General features: G+C 47.5%; 1 long non-coding RNA gene across 1 annotated transcript; it reads left to right on the top strand.

Annotated features, from left to right (window-relative positions):
* The first annotated feature begins 19,653 nt into the window (after window positions 1-19,653).
* LOC109745530 (uncharacterized) lies at window positions 19,654-21,989 on the top strand. The gene is made up of 3 exons (XR_005756384.3): window positions 19,654-20,412; window positions 20,535-20,704; window positions 21,934-21,989. It is a non-coding gene; the product is annotated as an uncharacterized lncRNA (long non-coding RNA).
* The last annotated feature ends 1,054 nt before the right edge of the window (window positions 21,990-23,043 follow it).

The following is a 23,043-nucleotide window of genomic DNA, read 5'->3' as shown; positions in this document are numbered from 1 at the left end:
CTCTCTTTTATTTTTTTATATTTGAAATAGTTCAGAGAGAAAAAATTATTAAAACCAAAATGATCCTCTTTTCATTATTTGAGAAAAATTCAAATATGAAAATAAATGAAATCCCCAACTCTCTCCATGGGTCCTTGAGTTGCTTAGAATTTCTAGGATTAAAACCAAAATGCAAATAAAATATTATATGCATATGATGACCTATGTATAACATTCCAAATTGAAAATTTGGGATGTTATAAACTACCCCCCTTAAGATGAATCTCGCCCTCGAGATTCGGGTTGGCTAGAAAATAGGTGTGGGTGATCTTTCCGTAGATCTTCCTCTCGTTCCCAGGTGGCTTCATCCTAGGTATGGTGACTCCACTGAACTTTGCAAAACTTGATAACCTTGCTGCGTGGGACTCGGCTGGCAAACTCGAGAACCTTGACTGGTTTCTCCTCGTAGATCAAATCACTACCCAACTGAATTACTTCCAGGGGAACTGTATCTCTCAGAGGTATATCGGCCATCTCAGCATGGCACTTCTTCTATTGTGAAACGTGGAACACATCATGAACTCCTGACAATCCTTCGGGTAACTCCAACTTGTAGGCCACTTCTCCCATACGCTCCAAAACTCGGTATGGTCCTACAAATCTCGGGGCTAACTTTCCTTTAACTCCAAACCGTTTAACTCCTCGCAGAGGTGACACACGAAGATATGATCGGTCTCCGATTTCATAGACTACCTCCTTGCGTTTTGAGTCTGCATAACTCTCCTGCCTGGACTGAGCTACCTTCAGTCTGTCACGAATCAACTTGACCTTCTCTTCGGACTCTTCAATCAAATCAGGTCCAAACAACTGACGGTCTCCAACTTCATTCCACATCAACGGTGTCCTGCACCTCCTTCCATACAAAGCTTCGAAAGGTGCCATCTTCAAACTGGCCTAGTAGCTGTTGTTGTATGAGAACTCCGCGTAAGGCAAATTATCATCCCAGCTAGATCCATAATCTAGCGCACAAGCAGTCAACATGTCCTCCAGAATCTGATTGACTCTCTCGGTCTGCCCATCTGTCTGCGGATGAAAGGTTGTACTAAAATCTAGCCTGGTCCCCAAAGTATGGTGCAACTGATGCCAAAACGTTGAAGTGAACTATGTCCCTCTATCTGATACGATGGTCCTCGGAACTCCATGCAGACATATGATCCTGGTCATATATATCTTGGCCAACTTTGCACTTGTATAGGTGGTTTTCACTGGGATAAAGTGAGCTACTTTGGTCAAACGATCCACTACTACCCAGATAGAATCATATCCCGATCGGGTCCTGGGTAATCCGGTGATGAAATCCATGCCAAGCTTGTCCCACTTCCATTCGGGTATCGTCATAGGTTGCAGTAATCATGCTGGCTTCTGATGTTCTACCTTCACTCTCTGACATACATCACATACAGCTACATACTCGGCAATATCCTTCTTCATTCCTGTCCACCAAAAACACTCCTTCAAATCCAAATACATCTTGGTGTTTCCGGGGTGTATCGAGTATGGCGAGTCATGAGCTTCCTGAAGTATTAACTTCCTGATCACTCCATTATTAGGTACATATATACGGTCCTCAAACCAGAAGGTGTCGTGCTCATCCTCACGAAAACCCTTGGCTTTTCCTTTGCTCATCTTCTCCTTTATCTCAGCAATTTCCTTGTCATCCTTCTGAGCTTCACGAATCTTTCCCAATAATATCGACTGAACATCCATCGCTGCAACAAAACCTCTAGGAACTATCTCCAAATGAAGCTCCCTAAGATCATCGGCTAACTCCTTTGGTAATCCTCCGCTTACGAGGGTATTGGCATAACTCTTTCGGCTCAAAGTGTCTGCTACGACATTGGCCTTGCCTGGATGATAATGCAAATTCATGTCATAATCCTTTATAAGCTCCAACCATCTTCTTTGCCTGAGATTCAGCTCCTTCTGAGTGAAAATGTACTTCAAACTCTTGTGATCCGTGTACACATCACAACGGTTTCCAATAAGAAAATGTCTCCAGGTCTTGAGTGCATGAACTACAGCTGCTAACTCAAAATCATGCGTGGCATAATTCAACTCATGCGGTCGAAGCTGACGTGAGGCATATGAAACAACTCTTCCGTCTTGCATAAGTACACCTCCAAGTCCTAAGCGAGAAGCGTCGCGATACACTTGGAAATCCTTACGTATATCCGGCAGAATCGGCACTGGGGCTGTAACCATACGTTTCTTCAGCTCCTGAAAACTTGCCTCGCATTCATCTATCCACTTAAACTTAGTGTCTTTCTTCAATAACTCCATCATAGGCTTCGCAATCTTGGAAAAATTCTCAATGAATCTCCGGTAATATCCCGCGAGTCCTAGAAAATTGCGGATCTCTCCAACTGAGGTGGGTGCTAGCCAATCAGTGACTGACTTAACCTTGGTAGGGTCTACTGCTATACCTTCTCCTGATATAACATGTCCAAGAAATCCAACTTCCTTCAACCAAAACTCACATTTGCTGAACTTGGCATACAACTAATGTTCCCTGAGCTTCTCGAGAACTAAACGCAAATGCTCCTTGTGTTCCTCTTCATTCTTCGAGTACACCAAAATATCATCAATGAACACCATGACAAACTTATCCAAGAACTCCATGAACACCTTATTCATCATACTCATGAAATAGGCTGGGGCGTTAGTCAATCCAAATGACATAACCGTATACTCATATAGCCCGTACCTTGTGGTGAAAGCTGTCTTAGGTATATCCTGTTCTCGGATCTTCAGCTGGTGGTATCCTGATCGTAGATCGATCTTGGAGAATACTTTAGCTCCTTGTAGCTAGTCAAACAAACCATTGATCATCGGTAGTGGGAACTTGTTCTTGATCGTCACTTCATTCAATGCACGATAATCAACAACCATTCTCAACGATCGATCCTTCTTCTCAACCAAGAGCAGTGGGGCTCCCCATGGTGACGAACTTCGTCGAATGTATCCTTTCTCCAATAACTCTTTAATCTGCTTCTTAATCTCCTCCAGATCATTTGCGGGCATCCGGTATGGTCTCTTTGATATCGGTCTGGTGCCTGGAAACAGCTCTCTCAAAAACTCAATGTCTCGATCCGGCGGCATGCCTGGTAGTTCCTCTGGAAATACATCTGGATAGTCCTTCACTACAGGAACTTCCTCCTGAATAACTCCTGAGAGGGAATTTCCTTGGGTTCTCTTTGTTTCATGCCTGGATACATACTTAATCATTTTTCCCTCCGGGGTGGTGAGAAGTATCGACTTACTAGCACAGTCAATGTTTCCTCCATACATCGATAGCCAATCCATTCCTAGTATCACATCCAATCCTTGCGACTCCAGAATTATTAAGTCTGAGGGGAAAACATGCCTACCTATGGTCAATGGCATCTGAAAACATCCTTGGCTTTCCATATACTCCGCTCCTGGCGAGCTTACTAACATAGGTGTCCTAAGAACTTTGGTGGGAAACTTATACTTATCCACAAATCCCCTTGAAATGTATGAATGTGATGCACCAGTATCAAAAAGAACGATTGCAGTAAATGACTTAACCAAAAACTTACCTATAACTGCATCTGGCTGCTCTTCAACCTCCTCCACGTTCACGTGGTTCACTTGTCCCCTGTTGAAAGGGTTGGGCTTCTTCCCAGAGCTTCCATTGCCATTTCCATTCTTTGCTTCAGGACACTCATTGGCATAGTGTCTAGTCTTCCCGCACTTGAAACAAGTAATGTGACTTTGGTCCTTCTTGGCGGGTGTGGCCGGGTTAGAGCGGCTCTGATTGCTACCTGCTCCATTCCCATTTCCATTCTTGGAGCCACTGTGGTTATGCGAACTTCCTCCATTGTGGATATGGCCTCCATGGTTATGGGTGTATCCTCCCGAGTTCGGGGTAAAACGAGGCTTCTGCTGAGCTCCTGAATTGTACTTCCCTTGTCCATACTTCCTTTTGCGGCTATCAATCTGCTGCTGCTTCCCTTCAATCATTAGAGCCTTGTATACCAACTCCTGGTAGTTGTTAAATGTTGCCACCATTAACTGCATGCTCATCTCATCATTCAACCCTTCCATGAACTTCTCCTGCTTCGTGGCATCTGTGTCCACATCATCCGGGGCATAGCGAGCTAACTTATTGAACTCATACACGTACTGCCCCACAGTACGGTTTCCCTGGCGTAAGTTGCGAAACTCACGCTTCTTCATGCTCATAGCTCCAGTTGAGACATGTGCGGTGCGAAATGCTTGCTGAAACTGCTCCCAAGTGACATTGGCTATAGGGAAAGTGGCTGTGTAATTCTCCCACCATGAGGCTGCGGGTCCATCCAATTGGTGTGCGGCAAAACGCACCTTCTCTGCGTCTGTGCAACCTGCGGTGGCCAACTCCCTTCCAATCATGCATAGCCAGTCATCAGCAACTATCGGCTCAGTGCTACTGGAAAACACCGGCAGTTGCAACCTCAGAAAACAGGCTAAAGTTGTCAACTGGAGGTGGTGGCGATGGGTTGTTGTTTTTGTTGTTGTTGTTGCCTTGGTTCTGGACTAGCAACTCCATCAAGGCATTCTGCTGTTGGATCAACTGAGTGAGCTTCGGTGGGAAGACAAATCCGGGGTCACGTCTCGGAGGCATCTGATGGGTTTAGAGGGAAGAGATTAGAATAGAGTGAGGTCTAGTGAGAAAGCACTACCCATATGCACATGAGACAAACACATTCATATCACACCAATTAATTCAAACAAGGGCATACAATCGATCTAACTATCGTTACAGTGCTCGGACTATATACATGGGGAAATACTACTGATAATATGGTGGTCGACTAGAAATTTTGATCGGTGGAAGACTCCATGATATCCGCTCCAGCTTCGTCTTCGTAATCATCATCACTACTATCGGGGTCGGAGTCGGTGTCGCCGATGATGATGTAGTCTTCAGAACGGATGTCCTCGGGAGGGCCGTCATCTCCTCCTGGCACGGGGTCTCCCATGAACACTCCTAGCTTCCTTGTCAGGTCGTCATTCTTCTCCACTAGTATTGCGATTTCCTCCTCATATCCGTCGCGGGTAGACTTGAGTTCCTCTTCTAGCTCCATGTTCCTGGTCATCACCTTCTTCAGATCTATCATGCTTGCACACATATGGTTCTCCTGGCGACGAATGTGTTGGTTTAACTCCTGGATGAAAGCTGCAATGGACCTGTCCCTCCTGGTGCTGATCATCCCCCATTGCTCATCTCGGCGCCCACATATCTGGTAGATGGTGTCCTTCAGATCCTTGTGATAAACTTTGCCGATGCGTCCCATGGCGATGTGGGCTGCCATGCTCTTACCTAGACTCCAGGTTGGTGCATCAAAGGAAAACTCTATGGGTTCAGTAACTGGCGTGAATGTCCTTCCTGGAACTTGAACTCGAATCATCCAACGCTCCTCTTCTGGTAAAGTGGCGGTGTAGGTCCCGGTGAAGCTTGGTATTCCAATACTCAGGTACCTAGTGACTCCTTTCAAGTGTCTCCCAAAAGGGGTGTATTCATCCGGTTGTGCAAATTTGTTCCTTGAGTCCGCCATCCTATAGAGTGGAAAATGGAGAGGAGTCAGAAATGAGTAGAGAAGAGTGACCTATGGTTTATCTTAGTGGTCGTGTCCTACAATCAGCGTGTGCTCTGTTACCGTCTTGTAGCGATCCGACCTCAGACGGTCAAATCTTTGTGTATAAGTGTCATCCCTGGATCGGTAATGCTGACACACACAGTACTTGAAGGATTTATAATAGAGTGCAATCACACACTTATTACATCGAATGTCTCAAAAGAGAGCTTATTACAATAATATAGCTTAAGGCCATCTAAATAAGATAACATCGGAAGGCTTGGAAGATAAAGCAAGTCCATCAACTCCAACGGCATAGCTGAGTGCACGACAACGACCTAGCGCACCTTACTCTTCGTCTGAAAAGTCTGCAACATGATATGTTGCAGCCCGAAACGGGTCAGCATATGGAATATGATGGCAAAATAACACAATAGAGCAATGAACAGAATAAATGCTATCACTACATGCATATATGGCTGGTGGAGGCTCTATGGGTATAATGTTTTGCGAAAAGCCAATTTTTTCCTACAACAAAGGAATATATTTTGCTTAACTATCATGGTAGTTGATAAACAGTGAGAATGGTAACCCCAACTCAATCCCAATTAAACAGTAGTTAACAACCCAACAAATTAATTTAGACTGATGAGATCAACATGATAATCCAAGAACCAGATACTCAAGATGTCAATAACCGGGGACACGGCTAACCATGATTAGTTTGTACACTCTGCAGAGGTTTGCGCACTTTTCCCCACAAGACTCGATCTCCTCCGTTGGATTTCTCGCACTACACGGTGTTTGAGAAACGGATGACCGAGACACAGTCTTTCAGGAGCATTAACTCTTTACTCTGGATAGACAGTTACACCTACTTTCCCCTACATCTGCTAGCCTACCACTGAAAGAGGTCATGCAACATACTCAACTATGCTAGAGCCCATAATAGCTTGTGGCTGCACACGGAAGTTTCTAGCATGAATAATCTTATGATCCCTTTGAGCCTGGGTGGCGAACCAAAGGACAACACTGGTATAACCCCAGGTGCCCGCAACCAATCCACCCAGATGTGTATTTATGTAGCCACCTTAAGTTTAACCATTAATTAACAATCTCACATCTGTCATGGATCACTCAAACCAAACCACGTCTACGAGCATAGCATAGCAGTATAAGCATAACGTAGACGTAACTCCCAAGGGTTTGATAATAAAAGGGCAATAGATTCTACCTCATCATCTACTTCCCAATACCCACAAGTTAAATCACATCCTAACCATGCAGTGTTTGAGGATTGTAGCTAATGCATAAAAACTGGGTAATAAAGGGGTATGATCAACGTGTTACTTGCCTTGTTGATGATCCACAAACCATAGAGACTCGTAGTAGCACGATTCGCACTCCGGGAATTCTATCGCAAACAAACAATAGCATACATAAGCGCTCAAGCATAGATGCAAGGGTAAAACTCAAATAAGAAGATCCAATCTGAAAGTTCAGCTGAAGAGCTTCGATTTGCAAAAAGAATCACACCGATCGGAGCTACGAAACTGAAACTACGATCAAAAGAAGTTTGAATTCAAATCTGCTTAAAACCAAATTTTAATTTGTCAAAAATCATATTCAAGTTGATAAACCGGAAAGAGGGGTTCGAGATGAAGATTTCGGCGTTGGTTTCACTGGATTTGGACGAACGGTTGAAAAGTTGCGAGGGTTTGAAGAACAGGGGCTAATTTGCGATAAAATAATCGCGGATAGGTCCCTGGCAAAAATAAACGGAAAAAGAAAAATCTATCGGACGAACGTCCGCTAACAGAGGCGAACGAATGAAAACGTTCGTTAAAACGAACTAACGAACGAACGTTCGCGGAATAGACCTAAACAGAGAAAACCGATCGGTAAAAAAACCGGTGTAGATCTAGGGTTTAAAAAAAACCGTAACGGACCGGAACAAAAACCGGCGGCGGGTCAACGGCGACGGCGGCTCGGCGAGGCGGCGGCGTTGGCGCGGGGCGGCGGCGGCAGCAGCAACAGCGCACGGCGGCGGGCTGCGACGGCGGGCGGCACTGGCGGCGGTGGTGGTGGTGCGGGACGAGGGGAGGAGGCGGCGGGGCGGCGGTATTTAAAGGGGGCCGGGGGGATGCTGGCTTGGGGGAGGGGGCGAGGGCGGGCGGTGTCCCGCTCGGACACGGCGGCGGCGGAGCCGGGCGGCGGCCGGACTCCGGCTCGGGCGCGGGACGGGCGAGGCGGTGGCGCACTGGGCCGGCTGGGCCTTTGGCCCAGTTCGGTCCGGGAACCTTTTTTTTTAATAAACTAAATTCCAGCAAAAATGAAAAATCCTAATTAAAATATAAAAAATTCTAAAAATGCCAAAAAACAATTTTCACCATCTTAATAAAATATTAATAACAAAGTGAACATTTTTCTGGCCTAAAAATGCAATTTTGAAAAATGCATGTTTTTCTCTAATTCAAATAAAATAACAAATAAAATATTTATTTGGTTTTAACATTTTTCCTCCTATATTTCTTTTATTTTGGAGAAGTCATATTATCTCCTCTCTTTTATTTTTTTAATTTGAAATAGTTCGGAGAGAAAAATTATTACAACCAAAATGATCCTCTTTTCATTATTTGAGAAAAATTCAAATATGAAAATAAATGAAATCCCCAACTCTCTTCGTGGGTCCTTGAGTTGCTTAGAATTTCTAGGATCAAAACCAAAATGCAGATAAAATACGATATGCATATGATGACCTATGTATAACATTCCAAATTGAAAATTTGGGATGTTACATATATATGTACATAATAATAATTGAATACCTGACATTACTACTATTACTCTTCATCATCTATATATCCTCCAGGAGCAAAAAATGCATCATCAACATCACTATCAGTAATGACGTGCTCATCATCATCATCATCATCATCAATAAATGCATCAACATGTGGAAGGCCTCCTTTACGTAATCGGTCAAGCATTGACAGGTCATCCACAGCAGTAACCTCTTCTTGTTACGGCTCTTCTTGTTCCGGCTCAGGCATGAAGTCGGATTCACTCTCGCTGTCTACTTCAATGTTCTGGGGTGAAGTAGAGCGGTTTTTGAAATGTTTTTAGGAAAGACGTGTTTCTTGGAAGAATTCTCCTTCATATTTATCTGGGTTAATGTGAGGTTCATAATCCTCTTCATTGGGGGGAGGTGGTCTAACACGTGGCGTCACTTCATAAACGACATCCCAACCATTGAGATTTGGATCACTTTGACAGGCCCACGGTAGATAAAAAACTCGGGTTGCATGTTGAGCCGTAATACAGACATCGAGAACATCCAAATGGGTGCTTTGTTTCATTTCGACTAGCCCTATATGTTCAGGAGTCCTTCTAGTCTCCTTCGGCTAGAACTAATAACATTTGAAGACTACGACGTTTGGTGGGTTTATACCATATAATAGAAGTTCATAAATTGCTTTAACTCTTCCATAATACTCAGTATCTCCTTCGCCGATAACAGAGACATAACAATTGGTAGACTTTCGGTCAGCCATAGATAGCTCTTTGCCATAGGTACGAAAGCGATACCCGTTGATGTCGTATTTGTCAAATGAACGGACCTTAAAGTCAAAACCATTAGCGACTTGTCTCAATTCGGCGTCCATAAACTCTGAATTAGCCTACAAGTTTAATACGAAAGGAGTCTTGCATTAGCCGCAAATTAGACGAAGAAATGAAATGGTCTAATGGAAATTACCGTTTGTTTGAACCAAGAGATGAAACCGGGATAGCCGCCTCCATGCTTTGCTAGAAGCTCATACTCTTCGATGGAATCTTTTTCGATCACCGCTCCATACGAGAATTTACCGACGTATCGACTGTATCAAATATCCGGGAATAAGAGCAGTTCAAAGGAATTAGAAGTTGCGAAACAATGTACCAAGAACTTACTCGATGTACCGCGGCACTTCTGTTAGGTTGTTGAAGATATACAACGAAATGGTCCGCCATTCTTCGACACCCAACGATAAGGAATTAGAAGCACCGGCTGGTGCGAGATTCCCTTTGAATAGGCTGAGGTTGGATCCACCCTTTTTAGGGTTTCCAGCATATCGAGGCTTCGGATTATGCAAATTACGATTTTTGGCTTCTTAGTGTGCTGTCACGAAGTTTGCCGCCTCCTCAGTAATGAATGCCTTGGCCATCGATGCTTCAATTCTACGTTTATTTTTACATTTTGCTCGAAGCGTCTTATGCATCCTCTCAGTTGCGTAGCACCAACGATTTTGCAGGCCCCCCCCCCAATCTTGCCTCGGCCGGGAGATGCAAAATCAAGTGTTGCATTGGCTTAAAGAAGCCCGGCGGAAAGATCTTCTCTAACTTGCAGATCAACTCCGGTGCCAACTCTTCCATTTCTTCTAGCAGTCCAGGCGATAGTTCTTTCGCACAAAGAACACGGAATAAATAGCTCAGCTCTGCCAGTACAAGCCATTCATCCTTAGGGATTAAGCCACGCAACATCACCAGCATTACCCGCTCAATCCATATGTGTCAATCATGACTCTTGATACCAAATATTTCAATTTTTCAAGACTCGCTCCCTTCTTTAGATTCGTTGCATACCCATTGGGGAATATCAACTGCATTTTCACCCACAAGATAATTTCCCTCATAGCTGGCCTTCCAAGATTGAACCATGCCTTTAGCTTTGTCCAGTTCTGCTTTCCTTTTGGTTCTTGCATGTTTTGTAACGGTCTATCACATAGAGCCTCTTGATCGACTCTAGCCTTAGTATTATCCTTTGACTTCCCCTCTATGACGAACAATATACCAAAAGTGCCTCAGCGATATTCTTTTCAGTGTGCATCACGTCGATGTTGTGTGGGCAAAGGAGGTCTTTGAAGTAAGGCAGATCCCACAAGCATGACTTGTGAGTCCAGGCGTGTTTTGAATTATACCCCTTGAAATACCCTAGACGCTCTAGATCTAGCTCGAGAGCGTTTAACTGATCCAGGGTCTCTTGGTGCCACGCCCACGATGCGGCTATATCTCTCACGTGTCGAGGCACGACTTAGAGGCATAACCGCATTGTGGTTTTGTCGCAAGAAGGGTCATCTTCACACAATCCCATGTAATGAACAAGAATGGGATAAAGAGTTGGCTTACAATCGCCACTTCACACAATACATAAATAAATCATACATCAATCAGAGTACACACATAGGTCCGACTACGGAACCAAAATAAAAGAAGACAACCCCAAATGCTAGATCCCCGATCGTCCCGACTGGGCTCCACTACTGATCAACAGGAAAAGAAACAAAGTAACGACCAAGGTCCTCGTCGAACTCCCACTTGAGCTCAGTTGCATCACCTGCACTGGTATCATCGGCACCTGCAACTGTTTGGAAGTATCTGTGAGTCACGAGAACTCAGCAATCTCACACCCGCGAGATCAAGACTATTTAAGCTTATGGGTAGGAAAGGGTAGTGAGGTGGAGCTGCAGCAAGCACTAGCATGTATGGTGGCTAACATACGCAAATAAGAGCGAGAAGAGGAGCAACGGAACGGTCGTCAACTAGTAATGATCAAGAAGTGATCCTGAACTCCTACTTACGTCAAACATAACCCAAAAGTCGTGTTCACTTCCCGGACTCCGCCGAAAAGAGACCATCACGGTTACACACACGGTTGATGCATTTTAATTAAGTCAAGTGTCAAGTTCTCTACAACCGGATATTAACAAATTCCCATCTGCCACATAACCGCGGGCATGGCTCTCGAAAGTTTATACCCTGCAGGGGTGTCCCAACTTAGCCCATTATAAGCTCTCACGGTCAACGAAGGATATTCCTTCTCCCGGGAAGACCCGATCAGTCTCGGAATCCCGGTTTACAAGACATTTCGACAATGGTAAAACAACACCAGCAAAGCCGCCCGATGTGTCGACAATCCCGATAGGAGTCGCACGTACCTCGTTCTCAGGACACACCGGATGAACACAACGTACAACTAAAACCAGCCCTCAAGTTTCCCCGAGGTGGCGCTGCAAGTGGCTCTAGTTTGGACCAACACTCCGAGGAGCACTGGCCCGGGGGTAAAATAAGATGACCCTCGGGAGCGCGACTCCCAAGGGAAAAAAGGCTAGGTGAGGCAAATGTAAAACCAAGGTTGGGCCTTGCTGCAGGAGTTTTATTCAAAACGAACTGTCAAGGGGGTCCCATAAATCACCCAACCGCGTAAGGGACGCAAAATCAAGGAACATAACACCGGTATGACGGAAACTAGGGCGGCAAGAGTGGAACAAAACACCAGGCATAAGGCCGAGCCTTCCACCCTTTACCAAGTATATAGATGCATTAATAATATAAGAGATATTGTGATATCCCAACATAAACATAATCCAACATGGAGCAATCTTCATCTTCACCTGCAACTAGCAATGCTATAAGAGGGGTTGAGCAAAAGCGGTAACATAGCCAGACAATGGTTTGCTAGGAAGGTGGGTTAGAGGCTTGACATGGCAATATGGGAGGCATGATATAGCAAGTGGTAGGTAGCGCGACATAGCAATAGAGCGAACAAATAGCAAGCAAAGATAGAAGTGATTTCGAGGGTATGGTCATCTTGCCTGAGATCCCGCAAGGAAGAAGATCGAATCCATGAAGAAGACAAACGGACGTAGTCGAACGGATCCTCACAACTCCGGAACGAAACCGAAGCTAACGAGAGAAGCAAACCGGAAAGAAGCAAACAACATGGTAAACAACCATCACAGAAACATGGCATGATGCACAATCAAGTATGATGCATGTCCGGTTTAATGAGGCATGGCATGGCAAGGTGCACAAACAATACTACAAATTAAGTGGAGCTCAATATGCAACGACTTGCGTATTGATGAAACACCACATTCAATTATTTAGTTCTCTCTCATTTATGTACCCAACAATATTAAATGTTATTAAACATGTCAAGGGGTGAAGCATAACAAAACTACCTATCTAGGCAATTTAAATGAGGCCGGAAACAACAAACAACAATTCCGGAAAATCCCCACATGCATATTTTGAATTTGCTACTGTTCTGCCGTAAACACAATTTTAATGTTGTTAAACAGCAAAATAAAGTGCACCATGTTAATCTATGCATTTTTCTACCCCATTTACTATAAAGTTTATTAAAATCCGAGTTACGGTTAATTAGTTATGAAATAAATCATTTTAACATGGCATTCGAGCAAATTTAAACAAACAGCATTTTAAACATTTTAAACATGGATGAGAGTGGCATATTATGAAACTAGATAAAATTCTAAGCATTTTACATATATAAATTATTTACATATGAAGCATGGTTAATTATTTATTACATGCATGAACATGGAGGGTTTTTCTGCAAAACGGTAATTCTCTGGATAATTGGCAAAATTCGCAGGACCAGGAAAAAAAACATAACACGGGCTGAAACTTGCTGGGCCAATAGTGCACAGGAGAGGGGCTGGAGGGGGCTGCTCACCCATGGGCTTCGGCCCGGTTGGTGAAGCAGCAGGCCGCGGCAAGGGAGCTGTGCCGGCTTGAGTCAGCGCGCTGGCCCAGGCGAGAGGAGGCAGGGCGCGGTCAACGCGAGGCACGGGGGAGCGGGCGCCTCGTTCTCTGCTCGTTTCCAACAGAAGCAGCAGCAGAACACGGCGACGCAGAAGACGGGCAGAGCCGCGATGCAGAGGCAGGGGACCCGCGGCGCGGCGGATCCGGGCAGTCCGAGGTTCGGGGAGGTGGTTCCCGGCGACGAGGAACTCCGGCGGTGGCACTGCTCGATGGAGCGAAGCAGGCATGCGAGGTCGCAGTGCACAGGGGAAGCAGAGGATGCAGCGGCGTGGCGGAACTTGGGGACGAGCTCCCGGCGACGGGGCGTGATGCAGGGGAGGCAGACGAGGCATTGGCGACTCCGGCAGTGCAGCTGCTACGGGTTGGAGCTGGGGCCTCCATGGCGGCGCTACGAGGACAACAGAGAGAGCAGCGTGAGAGAGAGAAAGAGAGAGAGCAGATGGGGAAGGAAGGGAGCAGGGCACGGCGGGGAACCCATCTCCGGCGAGGTTGTTGCTGCTGGAGGTCGCCGGCTCGGGCGAGGGTCGCGGGCACAGGGCGCCTGGTCTCGGGAGGCAGTGCACAAACGCGGGAGAAGGAGCTCGGGCTCCTAGCGTGGTGGATGAGGGCGACGCCCTCGTGGTTGAGGTCACTGGTGGTGGTGCTCCGGTGGCCTGCCGGTGTTCGGGTGCGAGGCTGTGAGGTGGTTGGCGAAGAAGGCAGGGAGGACGCGGCCATGGATCGAGAGGAGAAGGTCGTTGGCTCGGTGCTGAAAACGAGGGAGGTGGTCGGGTCGGCCGGGCGGAGAGGTGGATCTGGGAGTATCCCGATGGAGATGGTGAGTGGGTGGCGGCGCGACTAGGAGGATCCCTAGAAATTAGGGATTTGGTCTCGGTTTAGACTTGTATATAAAGCGGGTGGGTTAGGCTAGGGGCTATCTCGTCCCTACGTTCGTAATCGGACGGGCGAAAAAAAAGAGGCTATGGAGTCCAAATAAGAAAACGGAGATGTTTTATAGATGTTTGGGGATGATCCGGACCCAACGGTAACGAAAGTCCGGTTCAGGTTTGGGACAACTTCGGACGCGCACACAAGGGGGTTTGTGCACTGTACAGAGAGACTCCGGTTTAGGCAAGAGGGCAAACGAATAACAAGGTTTGACTCGGAACGGTCAACGAAAGCAAGGGGGGACACGACAACTACGAGCGGATGCAAGTTTTAAAAACAATGACGGCAACGAGTGCCGATGCAATGCGGATGATGAATGCAACAAACAAATAAATACACACAACGAACACGAAAAACATGGCAGGCGTCTGGAGCGTCGGTCTTGGGGCGTCACACTTGGCCTGTCAACACAGGTGGTGCAGAGTTTTTGACAACTCTACCTTTGATGAAGTTCTTCTTGTCTTTCCTGAACTTATGGCGAGGATCGAGGAACTGTCTATGCAAGTCAAAGCAAGAAAACTTGCGACCAGCCCAAAGCCAACGAAACTCAAGAGTTGCCTTGCATGTGGGGCACGGGAACCTTCCATGCACACACCAGCCAACGAATAGCGCATACGCTGGCAAGTCATGCGTCGAGTACATGTACCGGACACGCATTATGAAGTTATGTTTGCTAAAGGCGATGTCTTGAACCTATTATCCCAAGCTTCTTGCAATTCGTCCTTAAGCGGCTGCATGTACACATTCATATTCTTCCCCGAATAGTTTGGCCCTAGAATTATCAACGTCAGGAAAATGTTCTTTCTTTGCATAATCTGTCCGGGGGGATTGAGTGGAATGACAAATACGGGCCAACAACTGTATTGGGCTGCCGTCAAACCAAACACACTGAACCCATCCGTGTTGATGGCGACTCGAGGATGCCTTGGATCTGCCGCTTTTTCCGCATGTAATGCATCGAAGCGCTTCCACGCTTCACCATCCGATGTGTGCACCATCATCAATTTCCCATCTGCATCTAGTTGGGTTCTTTTGCCCGTTTTGTGCCATGTCATCTGTCTGGCCGTCTCTTCAACCATGAAAAGGCGTTGAAGTCTTGGTACGATTGGCATATACCAAAGAACATTAACGGGGATTTTGGTCCGCGTCTTTTCACCCATACCGTTGTCTACCACAACATACCTGGATGACTTGCAAATGGGACAATAGTTCAAGTCCGCATACTGAAGCCTAAATAAGGCACATCCTTTCTCACAGGCATGTATCTTCTCATAGGGCATCTTAAGAGCATGGAGGATTTTCTCTGACTGGTACAGGTTTGCAGGTAGTACATGGCCTTTGGGTAGAAGACGTCCAAATACTGTCATCATCTCGTCGTAGCTTCTCTGCCCAAGTTCAATTGGGCCTTCAGAGCCATTATTTGTGAGATGGCATCCAGCTAACAAAGCTCGATGTGCTCGTGGAGAGGACGTTTTGAAGACTCCAACATTTCATTAAAGGCCTTTGAAGATTCCTCCATATCATCGTCCGAGTCCCAAGCATCATCAAAGTTTTGCACCATGTCTTCCATCCCGTTACCATGCTCGTCGGTGCGACGATGAACCACCTCGGCTCTGGCACATTGGGCAGACTCACCATGAAATGTCCAGACCGTATAAGCATGCGTAAAACCAAACTTCTGCAGGTGTTTACTCATTTCAAGCTCATTCCTCCTATGATAGTTGTCGCACCGGACACAAGGGCACCAGGTTTTTCTCTGGCCATTTGCAAATGCGGCTCTCACAAAACCCTTGGTTTTTGTTAACCATTCATCGGTCATGTCTTCCTGACTAGTGTGACCGGTGTACATCCACGCACGATCACTCATATTGCCTAGCTACTGGACACACAAGAAATATATACATAATTCAGCAAACCATATCCATCAGTTAATGGAGTTTGTCAGCTTTATTACGTCCATGCAACCTAGATGCTAATAGGTAAAGATAGGTCCTAATCCCACCAGAGTATGTGTAGATTGGGTTCGTTTTCCCATGCTCTACTCTGGATCCGACAAAAAAATTCGGCAGCACCTCCCCGCTATTCTCCTGATACACGTCTCGGCAATAAGCAGAGAGGATGTGAACCCGAAGAACAACAGGGAGGCACTGATGAAATTCTGCATCGGATCCGGAGCAGAGCATATGGGAAAACGAACCCAGTCTACACATACTCGGGCTGACCATGGATAACGTTGGACAATTCGAAAGATCATAGTTATAAATATGCAAATGCATGCATATTTATAGATGTAACCCTTTCAAACGGGAGACACATAGTGGTCACGCATACTGATGATTGAAGACACCTATAGCTAACAAGTTTCATCGGCACGAAGACCGGAACATCGCAAATGAAGGGGGGAGGAGGAGATGTCATTCGTGCTCACCCACGAACGCAGGGGCGGAGCTCGTCAAACGCACGGGGAGGTCGTCGAACACCAGACCCTCGCAGCAATGAAACAACTGCACATTTAAAACCACCAGATCAACACAAAATATGATGTTTTTTATAACAAAATCAAAATAATATATGACCTAACTCATAATTCACATATATATGACCCCGTCGGCCTCTGGAAGGCGGAAGAGCACCTTTTCGGTCAACAGGAGGCCGAAGAGGTGTCAGGGGTCGGTGTGTCGGGGGTGTCGTGTCGGGGTCGGGGTGATGTGTTGGGGTCGGGGGTGCCGTGTCGGGGTCGGGGTGTCGGGTGCTGTGTCCGGGTCAGGGGTCAGGGTGTCGGGGTCGAGGATTGACCCCTCGACCATCGACCCCTTTTCCCCTCGACCCCTCGACCCTTGACTCCTTTTCCCCTCGACCCCTCGGCGACCCTCGACCATCGACCCTCGGCGACCCTCTTTGTCTACTTTTCCTACTTCTTTTTTTCATCATCTTCTTCTACTCCTTTTTTTTCATCATCATCGTCTTCTTCTTCTCCTCCTCCTCCTCCTCCTTTTTCCTCTTCTTCTTCTTATTGTTCTTTTTTCCAACTTTCTTCTTCTTCTCCTTTCTGCCTTTTTCCTCTTCTTCTACTTATTCTTCTTTTTTCAACTTTCTTCTTCTTCTAATTATCTAAACCTAAACCTAGCACTAACCTATACCTACCACTAATTAACCTAAACCTATCAATAACCTAAACCTAAACAACAAAGAGTAGTAGGAAGAAAACAAAAAAAGTCCACCTTGGCTCCGGCAGTGGTGGAGGAGGGCCAATGGAGGATGGTCGCTGGGAGGGTGGAGGATGGCCGTAGAGAGGACGACCGCGGGAAGGGTGGCGGCGGCGCGGCCTGGCTCCGACGGTGGGGCGGGTGCAGGGGCCGCCGCAGGGCCACTGTGGCCTGGCTCCGGCGATGGGGCAGGGCGGGCTCCGTGGCCTGGATCCGGGGGGCGGGGCGGGTGCAGGGGCCGACAGCGAGTCTGGCTCCGGGGGGTGGGGATGGGCGTTGTCGGGAACGCGGGGCGGGGATGGCCGGGGCGGCGCGCGAGTGAGGTGGGGGGAGAGACAGAGAGGGGGTGGGGCCAAGGGGGTGGGTCGGTGGGGCGGTGGGGCGACGCGGCGGCGGCGGGTGGTTGGGGCGGCGGTGGTCGTCGGGGAGGAAAGAGGGAAAGAAAGAGAGACAGGGGGACGGCGGGAGCGCGGCCTTTAGTTAAATTGAACATTTGTCGTCTGCCTCTCCTTTGCCGTCTAGCGTGTTGCTCTGTGCCCTCTGCTAGCATACGACAAAGAGGGGGGGCGTTAGGGTTTACTAGCCAGTGGGCCAACCACCCTCTTTGCCGTTTGCTAGTAGACGACAAAAATTCTTTGCCGTTGTCGGCGTTCTGGGAATGGGGGTCCCCATACTTGCCTGCCTGCGGCCCACGGCGTAGCCCTGCGAGCGGGCCCGTACGGCCCATCTTCACCAACAAGCATTCAAGACCCTCGCGAGGGGTCAAGCCTCGCGAGGCGGACGACGCAAGTCCTCCTCGGGAGCGGCCTCACCAGGCTAGCTCGCGAGGGGCGGAGAGATCAAGGCAAGGCAAACCTCGCGAGGTTCCAGTGACGTGAGCCATGACGATCGAGACCAGGCGGGCGCTAGCGCGCACAGTGTCCTTGTTTCCTCTTTGGTGCTAAGGAGGCAAGCGCAGGCGAGGAATACCGAGGCGTCAAGCAATGGTTTCCATATTGGTGCAACGAGACCAAGACCAGTAGGACGGCAAGACGGAGGTCACCATGGAGCCCAAGGCAGCGTCACCGCCAGAGCCTTTTGCAGGCGAAGACTGCTTTTGTTAGGATAGCTTGTACTAGCTGTCCCCTTTCAAAATTGGCCGTTGTTGGCTCCCTTCCCGCTCAATATTTGGGGAGAGGACCAGGGCCTCTATAAATAGGACTAGCCACCATAGTTGGAGGCATCTCATCTTGAGTAATCCTCACACACACAAGTTCACCAAGCACAAGAACACCCCGCCTCAGGAGGCTGTTCTTCCCCTTGTACTGTTCATCCTCAGCCCAAGAGGCAATCCACCACACACTGGAGTAGGGTATTACACCACGACGATGGCCCGAACCAGTATAAATCTTGTGTCTCTTGTGTTGCGAGTTCGCCGAGCTAGCCTTAGAGATCGTAGCGAGGTTAAGGGTGTGGTTCGGTAGGGGGAGATCTTCATGCGCACCCCAATGTTCGAACCTTGAGGGTTTTGCCGGAACCCGAGATCCAACAGCCGTCTGCTAGCAGACGATAAAGAGGTGGCTGATGGCAAATATGTTCTTTGCCATCAGCCAGCTCTTTGCCGTTTGTTTTTTGCAAGCTAACGGTAAAGCCATCCTTTGCCGTCAGCTAGCAGACGACGAAGAAGTGGCTGATGGCAAATCTTCTGATTCCAGTTGTGAAGTAGTCTAATCACCCCCCCCTCTAGACATACTTTCGATCCTACACGAGCGTTGTCGCTGCGTCCCACGCCCACTGCCGCGCACGGCGGGCACGCCGCGCCATGTTTGCGTCGATCGACGCCCACGAGGAGTGGAGGGGAGTGGAGTGAAGTGGCTAGGATTTGATCTGGCGAGCGGGTGGGAAGGAATATATGTGGGTCAGGTGGGCCAGCGTGGGCGTGCCCGGATGCCCTCCTATCCGTCTCATATCTGGGTTAGTTATTAGGGGGTGCCGGTCAGTCCGACCGTTTGAGGCCCGTTTGAGGCGTCCGTCTGGGTCAAAATTTTGCGACTGGACAGTGACCGACCCGCCCGCCCGGACGTATGAGACGAGTTTGAAGCGTCCGGTTGTAGATGCTTTTAGTTCATGCAATTTTCAATCTTCAACGTGCACCATACAATTTTCTTGACTCTTAGATCAATTTTGCAATGTGATTCTGTTTTGTAATGGTTAGTTGTTTTTTTGTTTTCCTTTGTAAACATCAGATATTTTATCGAGCCAAATTTAAATTCAGGGGGAGAGATATTATAGATCAGGCGTTCGGACGCTCGCTGTTTTGGACTAATGCTCGGATCCGGAGTGGCATGTGTCCTCAATAAATCATCCCTGTGAGCGGTCAAGCGAGCGACAATATCCAACATTTAGGATGGTTTTCTTGTTGGACGCCGATGCCGAGAGAAGAACCGGGCAAGGCGGCGATCCAGATCCAGATCCAGCAGCGGCGACAAGTAGAGAGATGGACCAGACGCAGCGGCTGCCCGAGGACCTGCACGCGGACGTCCTCCGCTGTCTTCCACCGCGCAGTCTTGCTGCAGCCCGCTGCGTGTGCCGCTCCTGGCACGCCATCGTCGACGCCCATCGTCTCCTGGACCGGGACCTCCTCCCGCTCTCCTTGGCCGGCTTCCTCATCAACTTCTGTGAGCTTGACTTCACGGAGTTCTTCTTCGACCCCTCAGCAATCCGCGGCTACGCCGACCTCCACTTCATGCCCACGGACGACATCTCTGTGGATGATGTATGCAACGGCCTAGCTTTGCTAGATCATTATGTGGTCAATCCCGCCACTCGACGTTGGGCAAGCCTGCCCCCACGCCCATCTCCTCCCCTGGGGTTTGGCGATGGCCTCCGTCGCCATACATGATGCATGTTTTCTCTTCAGAAACAACAAGGTGGGAAGAGAGATCGTTCATCCGACAGGGAGATGCCCTGGGGACTCTTGCCGACATGTTACTGCTTGAGCTGCCAATGCCAGATGAACTATACGCTGTGTACTGGCATGGAGAAATCTACGTGCACTGTCATTTTGTTATGAGGTATACTGTACTTTCTAAGCACCATCATTTCTTCTTACAATGTTATTTCCTCTTCAATAAAGAGCTTGCATTGGTTCTTGATTTAGTACTAATATCTTCTTGTCAATGACTCCTTTCGCCAGAATATCGTTATCAAGTGGCACGTACCAAGCAATTAAACTGCCAACAGATGTTGATCAGCACCGGTGGGCACAGGTTCTTCTTGGGAGATCAGAGAAGGGGGTGTATTTTGCAGCACTTGATGGTCAATGTCATCTTCGAGTTTGGATACTCACTGAATGCTGCGGTCAGAGTGAGTGGTTTCTGAAGCATGATAACAACCTTCACCAAATCCCACCACCTCAAAACTATGATCCACAAGTTCACAGGCCCTGCTGGATTATGGCAGATATCAATCCAGCTATTTACAGTACAGTAAAAAAGAAGTTCGAGTTGAATTCAGACCATGAGATAATCTTTGAAACTAGACTTGAAGGGCGCAGGTGGGATGAACATATTAAGATCCTTGGATTTCATCCTTACAAAGAAATAATTTATTTCAGTGAAACGTTGAACAGAGGATATGCCTATCATCTAGATGAACTCAAGCTAGAAGACTTGGGCAACATGCGCCCAAAAGGATTGGATGACTGCTATAATAAGGAACTAGAAAGATCTATTCCATATACACCTTGTTTGTTGGGCCCATAATAAGGAAGTAGATAATTGATTGACAAGCTTGTCGGGGATTTCCAACGGAAGCTATGCATACACATGATGCATACGTCTCTGTCCCTCGAGCTGCTTCACTTCCCAGCATAGTCTATGAAAGAGTTCAGTTTCATTTTTCATTTACATTTTAGTGTCTCATGTACTGTTGCTCAGTTATAGCTAGATCTACCATTACCATGAGCGGCCATGGGTTCAGTTGTAAGGATAAGATCCAAATTAAGACTTTTGTTCGACAAATAATGCAAGAAATGTTGTGGTTCGCCGATTCTAGGGCATAACTAGATAGTCCTATGTACTCGGTGTCAGATACAAAGTTTCATTCTCTACATTACAACCAAGCAAAACATGATCTTTCGTTTCATCTGACAAATAAAGAATGCAAGCATGTGTTTAATCAGACAGTTTTCGTTTCTGAGAACCTGCAGTCTCAAATGCAGACACCCAGGCTTCCGCTTGCAGTCTCTATGTTCGGATAAATATGCAGGTCTTTTTCAAGTAGAGCAGTCTGAGCAGAGCAGCAAGGCTTGGAGATCCAAGATACCGAGTTACACAGATGTGAGTATATCTTTCTATGCACTACATTCTCCAACCAGAGGTCACTTTCCTATGTGTGTTCATACGTTCACCCAAAGCAGATCGGCATTTTGCTTCAGGTAAAAATCGAACTGGAAGATAATTAGCAATAGTAAATACAGTCAAAGACCAAAATATAACGCTTGTGAGATTGTGTGCTTCGTACTACCTTAGTTGAGAGTAAAATAAAGAACAATTGGATGTGAGACTTTCCCTAAGATAAATTGGTGAGCACAGGGTACAAGAAGATGGACATGAGTCACATGACCCAGAGGCCGCTCCCCAAGCAATAGGCAAACCCTAGACTACTGTTCCAGTTCTCCATTAATTTTCTGACTTATGGGAGAGGAGCCGGTGCGAGCGACACTTTGTGTTGATCGGTAGAGCTAGATCCATCCTGCAGCTCAGATAGCGGCAGTGGTTGCCCTGCATTAGAGAAGCCATATTTTAGGCGACAGAGAAAAACTACAAAACAGCGGATTTTCATTGTCAAAGCAAAGAAATCTAGGTTTGGGCGAAATGGAAAACACAAGGATCAACATTAACGAAAAAAGAGTTAAGGATCAACACTTGAGAAAATAAGAGGAGAGAAGTTTAGAGTACGTGGGGGCGGACATTAAAATGTGACACCACACAAACCATTTAACTTGGTTTTCTAGAAAACGGAGAACATGTAAATAGTCCTCAAAAAAAGAGAATAGAGAACATGTAATATACTATGTCCTGAACAAAATAAGACAGAAACCTCTAGCAGAGTACAAGAAAATACCACTGACCCACTGTGCATCAAGTATTTAACCAAAAACTACCATATTTCACGGACATGTGACAAAAAATTACCACTTTACGTTTTTTTCGGAAAACTACCACTATTTGTCTAATCTTTGACTAAAAACTACCATGTCTGTAAATCGGCGCCTTCGTCCATTTTAAACGCACTTATGACAGGCCTGGCCCACATATAAGTGATGGCATCGTTAGTCAACGCTGTTTGTACCCGCTGCTGCTCGCCCGTTCCGCCGCGCACCGCGCCGCCGCTCGCCGTGCCCGTCGCTTGCAGCGCCCGCCGCTGCCGCCGTGCCCAAGACCTCCTCCTCCGCGCGAAAGACCTCGGCTCCGGCGCCGTCCTAGCAGCAGCCTGTCCTGGCGGCGGCGCGACAGTAGACACCGGCTCAGGAAGTCGGCCGGGATGAACCCGTCAACGGCGTCGGCCGGCGCGCCTGCACCGCTGCCCTGGGTAGCTGCAGTAGACACCTCCGTGGTGACGGGGGAGGGGGCCTTGGCGCCGCCCTTGCCACCGCCGCTGCGCCTGTTCTTGCGGCCGCCGCCGACGGGCACGTCGCGGAG

This window comes from Aegilops tauschii, chromosome 5 (genome assembly GCF_002575655.3).
Source record: "Aegilops tauschii subsp. strangulata cultivar AL8/78 chromosome 5, Aet v6.0, whole genome shotgun sequence".
Lineage (NCBI taxonomy): Eukaryota > Viridiplantae > Streptophyta > Magnoliopsida > Poales > Poaceae > Aegilops > Aegilops tauschii.
This window is presented reverse-complemented; position numbering and strand designations above follow the sequence as displayed.